Raw genomic sequence first — 14,032 nt, 5'->3', positions numbered from 1 at the left:
GTCCTCCTGCAGATGGTCAAATCAGAAACCGAGAAGCCACACGTCATCCTGCTACAAGAAACACTCACAACTGAATTGTCCCTTACGGGCTATAAGGCCGAAGCCCACAGAAACGAGCAAGGCAGAGGCGTCGCTTTACTGATTGGAAAGAAGATCCCATACATTCGGCATGACATCCGCCACACAGCCTGCTATCTAGAACACCTCACGATCGAGATCACACCGAACGACCACGTAGGGAACAAGCAAAGCATCTTCCTCACAAATCTGTACAGCAGCCCTAAGGATACGAGGCAAGGGTTCAGAGGCATTCTGGGCAAGATTGCGCACATCGCCAAAGATAGTCCGCTGATTTTAGGTGGAGATTTCAACGCCCCACACCAGGCTTGGGGCTACGCGTATCCCTCTAGCAAGGAAGATCGTCTTCTCACGACAGCCTCCGATCTCGACTTCACGCTGATCACAGACCCGGAAACCCCAACGAGATGTGGCACTTCCACATGTCGAGACACCACACCGGACCTCACTTTCGTCCGGGGCCTAGAGAAATGCGCTTGGCACAACTCGGGCATCGACCTTGGCAGTGACCACTATATTCTCCGAATTGATGCAGAGATACCAGGAAAGAGGCAAAGGGAGTACGAACTAATCGATTGGGACAAATTCCGTGCAGTACGGACGCAGCGATCCAACTCATCCGGAGAAACCACAAAGCAAACGATAACGAGCTGGACCAAGCAGCTCAAAGCCGACATCGCAGCCTCAGAACGAACGATTACCACGGACGTTAAGGTTGAGAGAATGGACAGTCGATTAGCGAATCTTCTCGAAGCCACACATGCCATTCTAGCCAGGTGGAAGGGGCAACGTTTCAACAGAAGACTACGAAGGAAACTTGCCGAACTCAACCAGACAATTGAAGAATACTGCGTGGATCTTTCCCGACAACAATGGGACGAAGTCTGTAACTCCCTCAACGGCCAAATACGCAGAGGGAGTGGGTGGGGGCTCATAAAACACCTCCTCCACGAACACGGAAGAAAGTCCAAAACTATGCAACGCACCAGGCTCAGTAAATTAGTACACTGCGCGAGGCAAACCACTACTGCCGAAGTCCTTGTGAATGACCTTGCCAAACGGTACTTACCACTTAAATCGGGGCTACCCAGTACCTTAGAAAGGAAGAACTATGACGGTGCCCCAAACTCGCAGCTAGATACGGACTTCACAGAAAGCGAAGTACACTTTGCAATTCACGAACTCAACAGTAACTTTGCAGCAGGCCCTGATGGTATCACAAATCGGGCTCCCCGAAATTTAGAGGACAGCTCGGTCACGTTCCTGACGGAACAAATCAACGAAGCCTGGAAAACTGGCCATCTTCCTGCCGAATGGAAACATGCAAACACGGTCCTCATCCCAAAACCAGGCAAGCCGCTGGGCCTACAAAACCTAAGGCCCATCTCACTAACGTCCTGCCTAGGAAAGCTAGCCGCACACGTCATACTTAATAGACTCTCGGAATACGTAAAAGAAAAGGAGTACTTCCCCTCCAATATGATAGGCTACAAGCAGGGTCTCTCAACGCAAGACGCTATGCTACGAATCAAGAAAAGTCTGTTGGATCACCCCACACGAAACACCAAGGCGCTGCTGGGACTCGACGTGGAACAAGCTTTTGACAACATCACACATCAAGCCATTCTCAAAGCCACATCTGACCACAATCTCGGAACACGCTTCTACCGCTACGTCAAGGCATTTCTAGAGGATCGAACGGCAACTCTCCGGATAGGCGAGCACTTCTCGGAGAGCTTTGAACTGGGCGATAAGGGAACACCACAAGGCTCAGTACATTCACCATTCTTATTTAACTTGGCCATGACAAAGCTTTCTCGCGCACTGGGTGTAATTGCTGGTGTGGAGCACACCATATACGCAGACGATGTCACCATCTGGAGTAACGGTGGCAGCGATGCAGAATTGCAAGCTACCATGCACGAAGCCATCACGGTTACCGAGGCCCATCTCGCCCCAATGGGACTTCGCGGCTCTTCCAGAAACTCGGAGCTGCTCATATACCACCCCCGAAGACCAGGGCGCCCCTCCAACGACTGGCGCAGACACCCCACTCCATGCATAGAGTTACACGACAGAGATGGAAATCGCATACCGGCGGTTGACAAAATACGAATTCTAGGACTAATCATCGAAAGCAACGGGTCCAAATCGGCAATGTTGGACAGCATCACGATCAAGATTGCAAACGCGATCCGGATGTTTCGGCGCATCATGAATAGGCACAGGGGATTGAGGGAGGGCAACGCCATTAGAATGGTCCACGCTTTTGTACTCTGTCACATCACATACGTGGCTGCGATGCTCAACTGGAAAAAAGTACATCGGAAAAGGCTCGAAGTACACATACGTCGACCTTTCAAGACAGCGTTGGGGCTTCCCGATAATGCCTGCACTGATCTTCTCTTAAAGCTTGGAGTGCACAATACCCTTGCCGAAATCATCGAGGCACAGCACACGGCACAGATCGCACGCCTATCAAGCACTAAAGCGGGCAGAGAGATTCTCGTCAAGCTCGGGCTGAACACCATAGCGGAAAGGGACAACGTCCTGCAGGTACCTGAAGTCGTGCGAGAAGCAATTGAAGTGTTCCCTTTCCCAAGAAACGTACACCCGATCCACAATCAAGGAAGAAGATTCGCCCGCGCCAAAGCCCTCGCTGCGGACGCGGCAAGGTTTCCAGACCAGACAGCTTTCGTGGATGCAGCGTACATAGCGGGAAAGCATGCCTACTCGGTAGCAGTAGTCGACGGACACGGGCGGGCGCGTAACTCACTCACACTTTTCACGAAGAAACCATAGGTAGCTGAACAAGCAGCGATAGCACTAGCTCTCAAAGACTCGAGCTTCACAACTGTGTACAGCGACTCTAGAGCAGCCACTCGAGCTTTCGCCAATGGCGGAATAGACAAGACGACGCTACGAATTTTAGGCGGAAGTAACATCACCGAGCACTCCATCGTATGGTTCCCGGCACACATGGGTAGCTTAGGGGGTGGCCTGCGGAATCTCAACGAGATCGCACACGAGGCGGCGCGAGGGATCATCGGCCGCGTCCCTCCGGTTTCCCCCGCTACTCCACATATCGAGTACAGGGATCAATTATTCACCTACAACGAGCTCACTAAGCACTTTTATCTAGGCAGGCGAGCGTTTCCCCTCCCGGATAAGAAATTAACCCGCAGCCAGTCGGTCACGTTACGCTTGCTCCAAACGAACTCATACCCCAACCCCTGGCGCATGAAGCACAGCGACCCAGACTACGACGGACAACATGTGTGTGACCAGTGCAGTGAACGTGTAGACTTGACCCATATGCTGTGTGGTTGTGCATCAAGTGACGCCTACGCCCAGAACAAGGAACATTGGGACAAAGTACTAAAAAGTGCTTCACTTCACGAGCAGCTTCGGGCTGTCCCGGAGGCCCGCGCGGCGGCGGAGAGCTTCGGGCTCTCTGTGCCTACGTGGGAGCTGCCCTCTACACCCGGTGCCTAGCCGAGTGTCCTTCAGGACCCCTACTATGGGAAATAAAGTTTTACCACCACCACCACCAAAGATGTTACGTGGCCCAAGGCGGGGACGAAGCAAGAACAACCCGGGTGCAGCGCACAGGTCGGGAACACAGAATGTGCACAGAGCACACAAGCCCAGAACATGCGCGACACTTGGTCCACTCGTCTTCGTTCGGAGACACCAACTAGCTCGACAGCTTGTGTTATTCAAAAATATGAGTAGACCGTCGAAGGGCAGCGAACGTTCGCGGCCAGTCAGGAGATAAAAAAAAAATTACCGACGATTACGTTACTTCCTAATGCGAAATTTGAGCGCAGCAAATAAGCTGTTTCACCTTTTCGATAGATTGAGGCAAAGAAATCAAGGAACACATGTATGCGCTATCACAGAATTTTTTTTTTATTTTTCACACGTATTCCTTTAACAAAGACTCCACTAACAGTTCTTGACAGTCATGAAGGAAGCTTTGTGGTCGGAGAAATAGACTGATATATGTTCGACTTGGTACACCAATGCTTGATTCTCAAAGACGAGATCTATACAAGTGCCTCGCGAGGTTGTCACAGCCGTGGGACGCGTTACGAGCGAGAGGAACGGGATGTTCTCCCGCATAAGTGTTAGGAAATTGCTGTTTGTCTTTATGTTCGTTGTAAGCAGGAGCTGTCGACAGAGAATGTCACGCTTTTCAGTTGGTCGAAACGGTCGTCACGTCACAGTGCGCGAATTTCAATCGGGGCCAATTGTACTTTGGCTACTAACCATGCAACCAATTAAAGGGGTCGTATAGTGATGCTCCAAGTAACTTTGAGTTTAGTTAATTGCTTACTTAACTAATTAGTGTAATTAACCTTTCTAGTCCGACCAGACAAATAAATAAAACCAAGTAAGAAATTTGCCGAGCTTGGGAATCGAACCCCGGTCTCCGGAGTGCGAGTCGAGCACGCTTCCACTCCGCCCTGCCAGCACGATGGTTTGGAATGAACAAAGGTGCGTCTAGTGAATACGGTGTCTTCGTTCACTCCCATCTTCCTCCCTTCCCGTTACGGTGAGGTTTAGGTGTCCACTGAGATATGAGAGACAGATTTCCTTTCCTCAGAAACCAATTTAGCGACGAGCAAGGCGTAATTGTCCGCGTTTCAGATTGTTCCGAATTGTCGTGACGTCACCGCGCGCGAATTTTGACGGGTGTCCACCGAAATATGTGAGACAGTTACTGCGCAACTTCCTTTCCTCAAATACAATTTTCGACTAGTGTCTACTCAGATATATGAGACAGTTAATGCGTAATTTCCTTTCCTCAAATACAATTTTCATTTTCTTCATTACGGCCCCTCTTTCTTCTTTCACTCACACTTCCTCCCTTCCTGTACGGTGCGGCTCAGGTGTCCACCGAGATGACAGAGAATTACAGCCCCATTTCCTTTCCTCAAAAAGCGTTGCGTTCAAAGGGCAACGCACCGCGCCGAACGGGTGGTGGCGTTCCTTGGACTCCGTGGCAGCGCTACAACACGCTGTCGCGTTCCACTTCTAAAGGCGAAGCTTAAGCGTCATTAATTGGCAGTTAATTAATGCACCAACAAAATGTGCAGTGAACAATCACGTAGCAGAATGCAGCACTCAGGCTTTCGCCTTTCAGCACTTTAGCCGCTAAAGTTCCTCGTAATTTTTTCGCAGTGGCGAACGGCAGCGGCAATTTCGGCTCGGGCGGTGCACATATACAGATCCGCCGCCACCGATCTGGCTCTCTGATTGCCACCGCACAGGGCGAACGGCAGCGGCAATTTCGGCTCGGGCGGTGCACATATACAGATCCGCCGCCACCGATCTGGCTCTCTGATTGCCACCGCACAGGGGTTGCATTGGAGGAGGAGCGAAGAAAGGAATTAAGTTCGAGCCGGCGCTTTGACAACCGGAGACTCGCAGGAAGAGGGGGGAGGGGGGCGGCGTGTACACCCAGCGGCAAACGATGGGGGCAGAAGCGCGCGCAGCAAGCGGACAACACGATAAAGGGAGGAGGGAAGAGATAGCAGCGACTGACTGATGCCGCTGACGCCGATAGCGCTGGGGGGATGAAAGGGGGGCGGAGCTGGTTACGAGGCCGACGACAACGCCGACGACGACGCGAAACCCAGGAACGGACGCCAAAGAGCTGCGCTCTAAAAGGGGCGAAACCTGCTGTATCGGGATGTGTAGCGTTCAGGCGTTCCGTATTGGGGTGGTAGGCTGTGAAGAATTGATAACGGACGCAGCAGGAGCGGAGAAGCTCGGCGACCACTTGGGAAAGAAAGCTGGTGGAGTCGTCCTAGCAAAGGGGTAGATCCAATCGGTGAATGCCAAAGGAACAGTGAAAGAGGTGAATGGGCGGTTAAAAAGTCAAGGCCAAAGATCACGTCCTGAGGGAACCTGGTCATGACGGTGAACAGAACTTGAATTTGATCTCCGGCAATGCTGACTCGCCCAGTGCACATTCCAGTCACGGCAACGGGACTGCGCGAACGGTGGATGCGGCGGCAGGTGTTAAAATTTACTTGAGGTGGCGACGCAAAGATGAGCTCTGGGCAGACTGCGCCATTAGAGAGATTTAGAATAGGGTGACCCAATCGGTTAGGGGAAGAGGGGAATAGCGGGACCCAAGTGCGCATGCGCAGAACGCTAACGCCCCTTGGGTTTTTGGGTAAGCAGGCGACCCTAGCCAAGTACTGGCGAAATAGCGTGGCACCCAAACGTTGATCGGGTCGAGCATGATGGCGGCGTCCGGCGAAGCGGGCACCGCTCGTCTCTCCGCCTGTTCGTCGCTGTCGTTACACTGCAGCTCACGTTCACGGCAAACGAATGGTGAACGAAGCTTTGCATTTGTTTCAAGATGCCCACACCACCAAATTCGAGCGACAAAACGGCTCGAATCGTGAAATTCCTGCTGGATCTGTCTGCTGCTAGGCTTAGGCAGTGAGCGTTGCTTGGTCGCCATGGAGGCAGGTCGCCATGCAGACAGGGCAGGGTGGATAGTCTTGGCTCGGACTGAACATGTCCCCATTACAAAAAAAATATTTGCATCATTTTTCACATTCTCTAAATACCCCACCGAGCTTATGTTGCGCCGCAGATTAAATACTGTTGCCTCTGGCTATGTCACTGATGACGTAGTCAAAGGCGGTGGTTTCCAGGTGAAGGTGTCGAGCAGCGCCAGATATGGGCGGCCAGGTCCGGTTGATAGTCTAGATGACTGTTCAGGCATCCACGAAGCTGAAGAGTCCGGGAAGAGCAGTGCAGGTGATAGGCAGGGGTCCAGGCCACGGCGCGTACCAGCAGAGAGCCGGTCTGACAGCACCTGAAAGGCCAATACCGGGGTGAACATCGTGCAGGAGTCGGTGTCGGTGTCATTCATTCATTCTTACCGGAATATTCGCCGACGAGTGGCGCCGCCTGTGCTAGTAACGCTGTTTGAGCCGGCTCTAACTTCAGCCGTTGGAGTTGCGTTTGCTTTTCGCCACTACTGCGCCTTCCAGCCTGCTTGTGTACAGATAGATTTAACTGAAATGTGCTGTACGTCTGGACAGGGTCGCTTAAACCCTTTAACGAGAACGAATAACGGACAGAATTTCGGCGCGTGAGCTTGTCGCTATGTTCGTTGAAAAAACTATCTGGCCCCATCGAGCAACTTTTAGCGGCTGAAATCTGTTCTATAGGAATTTGAAAGGCGCCAGACGTGTAATCTCGCTTTCCGCGTGCTGTGCGGAGCTCGGACCGCCTTTTTGGCTAGGTCTCTTAAAGCTGTTTTTCCTATAAATCTCGTTGCAGTATAAACGTTTCATGAATTAATCAAACCGAACCAGACTTTGCGGATGCCTGACGTTAGAAGCTGCTGTTTGGAGCCGGACGTTCGTGGAGTACTCTTTAACAGTGGGCGGTCTCCCGCATTCCGGGCGCTCTCCAGCTTAAGTTAAGGACAACGCAGCGAGCGATGCAAAGAAAAATGATAGGTGTAACGTTAAGAGATGGGAAGAGGGCGGATTGGGTGAGGGAACAAACGCGGGTGAATGACCTCCTAGTTGAAATCGAGAGGAGGAAATGGGCTTGGGCAGGGCATGTAATGCGAAGGCAAGGTAACCGCTGGTCCTTGAGGGTAACGGAGTGGGTTCCAAGAGAAGGCAAACGGAGCAGAGGACGGCAGAAAGTTAGGTGGGCGCAGTGGCGGTCCCAGAGATTAGTTTTAGGAGGGGCGGACGAACTTCCGCATAAAAAAAGAAAAATAGAAACAATTTTTCATTTACATTTCATTTGTGCAACATTTTTTGTGGTTTTTTTTGCTGAAAAATAAATGGCGAACGATATAGATGTTATACCGTAACTCTTGCCTTGAATGTTAACGATTACGCGAGCAATATTCATTTCGATGCCAGGGGAAAACAGGTCGTCTGGTGAGATATCTCTCTGCGGGGGGTCCAGCAAGGTCAAAGCACCTGTCCGGGCATTTCACGAGCGCGGTTGGCGGCCTTCACTGCTCAGTTCGGGGAAGGGCTATGTTTCGTCCTTATTCCCCTCCGTCAAGGCGGCTGGGCGGCGCGCCTGGTCAAGCCAACAGAAGGGATGTTCCCCACGCTGGCGTCGCTGTGTCTCATTTTGGGATAGGTGGTAGTGGTTTATTTTAAAGAAAAAATAAGAAAAGGTGAAGCAAAGAAAGGTTGTGGCCGGGCGCGGCAATTGCCATCTAATATCTCAAGCGCGCGAGCCGCAGCCGGCGGAGGTGAAAGAGAAAAGATAGTGAGGAGAAGTAGAGCGGAGTGACAACAAGAAAGGACAGGGGAGAGCTTTGTGCACTACTTATGAAGTACAAAAAGCAATCACGTTCGCGCCGCTCGTGGGCAAATGTCCAGGCTCTGTCCGAAAATAAGAGCGCGCGAGCGGCCACTGTGCACAATAGGTTAGGTTAGGTTTATGGGGTTTAACGTCCCAAAGCTACTAAGGATATGAGAGACGCCGTAGTGGAGGGCTCCGGAAATTTCCGACCACCTGGGGTTCTTTAACGTGCACTGACATCGCACAGTACACGGGCCTCTAGAATTTCTCCTCCAAAGAAATTCTAGCCGCCGCGGCCGGGATCGAACCCGCGTCTTTTGGGTCAGCAGCCGAGCACCATAACCGCTGAGCCACCGCGGCGGCACTGTGCACAATAATTTAGAGAAAATGACAAATTGTACGTAGCGTCCTGTCTCAAACTAATCGCGCGCGCGATTATTATCACGCGCGACAAATGTTTGCGCTGCACGGAAGCATTGTTTCTGAGAGCGGGGCAAGAACACTATTTGTTTCTGCACTGTTGCGTGCCTATCGTAAACTCATTCTCAGCCTTGGTGCAGGAGGTCGGCGTTCCTGGCCTGGTGTGCAGACGCGTGTGCGTATGGGCTCCGGCCATTTCTGCTATTTTGACCGACTTTTGACCTTCCGCCGAATCTTATTGTGTCTCCCGAAGTTCACGAAGGTGCTCGGCACCTGCCCAGCCCAATTTCGGGACCGGCACTCCGTTTTTGTGACCTGCATGGACACTTGTTTCCACCGAGTCCAGCGCCAGCCTCTCTAAGCCTACCGCCGCTGGCGATAGGCTCTGCTTCGCAGCCGGGCCCAGTGCTTCGCCAAGCATGGACGTCGTCACCGTGGAGGGGGAGGATCTAGCCCCTCAAGATTATATACCCACGGACTGGACCTACGTAGCCCGCTGCTACGAACGCGGCTCCGCCGCCGCTTCATCGAAATGCACTCCCAAGCCACCGCTGACGGAGACGCCTTCCGCGTCCGCCCAGCATACCGCGTCCCAGCAGCTACCTCCCTCCACGTCACGTAAGCTACCTCGAGGTGCACCGTCACTGCCACATCTCCCTCTTGAAGACTTTAAAGTCATCATTCGCCCTCGCGGGGGCCTCAATCTGCGTTCCTGGGGCGAGAACGCTCTTCGCAGAGCAATCACCTCAAGCCTTCGTTTGACTTACTCCGATACCGCAGAGGACCGCCTTCGGGTGAATTTCGTTCACAACACCCTCACCTTTAGCACCCCGAACCGGGACCGCGCCATCACTTACACGAAGCTACAGGAAATCATCCTGGGCCCGACAAGCTACCCAGTTGCCACCTATTTGGCCCCACCAGGCGCATACGTCCGAGGTATCATTCACCACCAGTACGTGGATGAGACCCAGGAGGAAATCATGGAGTACTTGATACCCCAGAATCCAGAACACTGCATTCTCTACGCCCGCCGTTTAGGCAAGACCCAATCTATTGTCATCACTTTCGCAGGGACAAAGGTCCCCCGCCAAGTCTCCTACGCAGGAAGTGCTGTGCGCTGCTACATCTTCAAGAACAAAGTGGAAGCCTGCCTTAACTGTCGCAAAACGGGACACCGAGAGGACGTTTGCCCGTCTCCCAAGCTCTCCAAGTGTCCTCACTGCGGAGTTTGCGACCCTGACGAAACCCATGAATGCACCCCCACTTGTATAGTTTGTTCTGGTCCTCACCAGACTGGTTCCTCCAAGTGTAAACGCCGCTACAAAGTGCCTGCTGCCGTACTGAAACGCCAGCTACAAGCTGACTCAGACAGTGCCTCCACCTCCCATCGTTCCCGATCCCGGACCCGTCGGCAAGGGTCTGGAAACACCTCGGCCAAAATGGATTCTAACCGCTCCTCCTCCTCTTACCGGCGCTCCAGCCGGAATCGCTCCCAGTCCTTCCCACCCCTGGACTCCAAGTCGTCTCCTCACCGAGAGCCCTCCACGAAAAACCAGGTGAGCTGGGCAGCTGCGGCTTCTCACTCTCAGCAATCTCAGTCTCGTGATTCAGAGCTGCAAGCCCTGCGCGACGAGATAACAGCCCTTAAAGCTAGCAGTCATAGACTCCAACAACAAAACGCTTCCTTAAAGCGTCCACCCTTTGCACCCGATCCACCACCTCAAACAGATGCCACTCTACCACTTCATCCTGTTCCTACCATCTCACCTCAGGCGCCCCCATCTACTCCCCCGCAACCCAAAGATACTACCTCTAGTCCTCCCTCTAAGCGGAAAGCTACCTCCCGCTCAGAACGCTATGTTAATTTTGCCGACCTTGAGGATTTTGAGGCTCGCCTAGAGGAAAACTGAGAGGCTAAAATTGATGCTAAGCTCGAAGCGAAATTTGCTGAGTTCTCCCAACAAATCCAACAGCAAATGCTCCAGTTCCAACAACAAATGCAGCAGCAAATCCAACAACAACTTAACACCCTCATGCAACAGATCCAAACACGCGTCACAGGCCTTGAAGCTAGGGGAGACGCAACGGCCGCCCTCCACACGACGCGCGTTAAACCATACGGTCGCTTGCCGCACGCTCCCACCACCCTACCCATTTTAGCTTTACCCACACTTCACCATGGCGCCCCGCCACCTACTTAATGTGTGGCAATGGAACTGCAGGGGGTTTCGCCGCAAGCGAGGCAACCTGCAGCAGTATGTCCAAAGTTCCGACATCCCCCCTGATATCATCGCCCTTCAGGAAACTCATGGCCCAGTGAAACTACCTGGCTATAAACCATACTCCCCCCTAGATGTCACCACTCCCGACACCGCTATTTTGGTTCAACGCAACCTGACGGCCGTCCAACACTCCTTAGACGACGTTGGGGTAGACTGCGTCTTGCTCGAACTCCTCCCTCGTAAAAGGGGCGACCAAAGCCTCTTCATTCTTAACCTTTATAGCCCTCCAAGAGACAGAAGACGCAACTTCACCACCCTTCTTTCCCGGGTCAACAGGCTTGCGCACCATTCTGGTCTCCTCATTGTAGGAGATTTCAATGCCCACCACCCCGCTTGGGGTTACCGCACCGCCAACCGAAAGGGTAACACACTGTGGTTGCGAGCACTGGAACTGGGCTTCACCCTTGTTACTGACCCTCACACTCCCACCCGCGTAGGAAACAGCGTTTCTGTTGACACTTCACCTGATCTGACATTCTGCAAAAACGTACGGTTCGATCAGTGGCTGAACACTGGGAATACCCTCGGCAGCGACCACTATCTCCTCGCGACCACCCTCAGCATGTCCCCGTTCCGCCGGAGAGGTCGCCCGACCCTAATCACGGATAGGGACAAGTTTCGTTCCCTACTCGCTCAGAACGCCCCTACCCGGATTAATAACCTGGACGAGTGGATCTCCAAACTGCAGGCAGATGTCTCTGCTACTACTCAAGAATCACCTATCACGGCTGATCAATCCAATACAGACAGCCGTCTCCTCCACCTATGGCAGGCCCGCGAAAGCCTTCAAAACCGTTGGAAAAAACAGCGCCACAATAGAACGCTTCGGCGTAGAGTAGCTCAGATAGACAGATTGAGGCGCACACTATCGCACTGACTACCCAGCAATGGGGTCAAGTTTGTGACAACATGCGTGGACAGCTCGGGCTAACTCGCACCTGGCACCTTCTCCGTTACCTTTTAGACCCAGACGGTTGCAAAACATCCAAACGAGACACCATTTCCCGCATAGTCCATCAACACCCCGGCTCAGACCAGGATCTTCTCGATGAACTTCGTGTACGCTATCTCAATACTACTTCCCCGGACCCTCTCCCCCCCTACATGGGCGGTGCCAACCCTGCCCTCGATCAGGAGATTTCGGAAGCTGAGGTAAGATTCGCTCTCACTCAGCTCCGTCCTAACTCTGCCCCGGGACCGGACGGCATTTCCAACAAAACTCTCCGTAATTTAGATGACCCGTCCATTGAGGCCCTCACTGCCTTTATGAATGATTGCTGGAGAAAGGGTAAAATCCCCGCAGCATGGAAACATGCACGCGTGACTTTCATACCGAAGCCAGGCAAACAACTAGCTCTCGAAAACCTCCGCCCCATCTCCCTCACTTCCTGTGCTGGGAAACTGATGGAGCACGTCATTCTCAACCGTCTCAATAATTACGTTGAAGATAACCATCTCCTACCTCGCACCGTGTTTGGCTTCCGCTCAAATCTCTCTACGCAAGACGTTATGATCCAGCTCTCACGAGAGATACCGTGCCCCTCTACCAGAGCGGGCACAAAGGCTATTCTAGGGCTTGATTTAACTAAAGCATTTGACAGCGTCTCGCACCGAGCTATTCTCACTAACCTCTCCCTGTTAAATCCTGGTCACCGTACCTACGAGTATATACGTACTTTCCTCTCTGGTCGTACAGCTGAACTTAGCTTTGGCTCTCTCCTCTCAGACCCTATAAATCTCGGTAGCAATGGCACCCCCCAGGGATCCGTTCTCTCCCCATTTCTTTTCAATGTCACCTTGTTCACGCTACCTTCTAAATTAGACGCTATCCCCCGGCTATCCCATACCTTATACGCAGACGACATTACCCTCTGGGTTTCAACAGGCAACGATGCTGAGGTCGAATCCGCACTTCAACAAGCGGTCGATGTCATTGAGCGCCATGTAGCCGCAGCCGACCTCTCGTGCTCCCCTCAGAAATCCGAGCTGCTGCTCATCCGAGGTCAACCCGGCCTCCATGGCCATCCTCCCATCTGCATTACTGCTAGTGGTCAGCCCATACGCGAAGTATCCACCATTAGGGTATTGGGGCTCCTCATCCAGAGCAATCGGAAAAACACCGACACTCTAGCTAAACTTACAGTCTCTGTATCGCAGACCATTCGTCTAATTCGTCGCATTGCTAATAAACATAGAGGCATGCGAGAGGCTGACCTCCGACGTCTTGTTCAGGCGTTTGTTATCAGTCGCCTCACATATACCCTCCCTTACCTCTACCTTAGCTGCCAGGAGCAGGACCGCGTTGACTGCCTTATTCGACAGGCTTACAAGGCGGCTGTTCATCTCCCCCACCGGACCCCCACGTATAAACTACTGGCATTAGGGGTCTACAACACTGTGACGGAGCTCTCGGAAGCTCATCTCACTTCTCAGTACGAGCGTCTCACTCACACCTCCACGGGACGTCACATACTCGACAAGCTTGGAACACGCTTCGAAACAACCGCACCCGACAGGGTCCAGCTTCCACACCATATCCACAGTAACCTTATCGTTACCCCTCTTCCTAAAAATATGCACCCAGAGTATCATGTCGCTCGCCGCAAGCACAGGGCTAAGTCTCTGCACAAAAAAATATTTAACAGATCAGACAACAGTCTATGTCGACGCCGCTGAATACCCCGACCGCGAAGCTTTTTCGCTCGCGGTTGTAAACTACTGTGGACGGCCGCTAGTTGCGTGCTCCATTCCCGTCAGATCGCCTGAAGAGGCCGAGGAGGCGGCCATAGCCTTGGCGATGGTCTCCACCTCTGCAGAAACCATCTTCAGCGACTCTAAATCGGCGATTCGTAGTTTCGCCAAAGGCCGGGTCTCCCCTGTCACCCTCTCTATCCTCCACTCCACCAAACTTCAACTCCGCCCGAGCCAATTGATCTGGG

The 14,032-nt window shown here is 52.7% G+C and overlaps 1 protein-coding gene across 2 annotated transcripts in view; it reads left to right on the top strand.

Moving 5' to 3' along the window:
- LOC149345378 (alkaline phosphatase-like) overlaps positions 1-14,032 on the top strand; it is a 113,097-nt gene that overhangs the window by 59,567 nt on the left and 39,498 nt on the right. The window lies entirely within an intron of this gene.

This window comes from Amblyomma mixtum, chromosome 5, assembly GCF_055824585.1.
Source record: "Amblyomma mixtum isolate Tamu chromosome 5, ASM5582458v1, whole genome shotgun sequence".
NCBI lineage: Eukaryota > Metazoa > Arthropoda > Arachnida > Ixodida > Ixodidae > Amblyomma > Amblyomma mixtum.
This window is presented reverse-complemented; position numbering and strand designations above follow the sequence as displayed.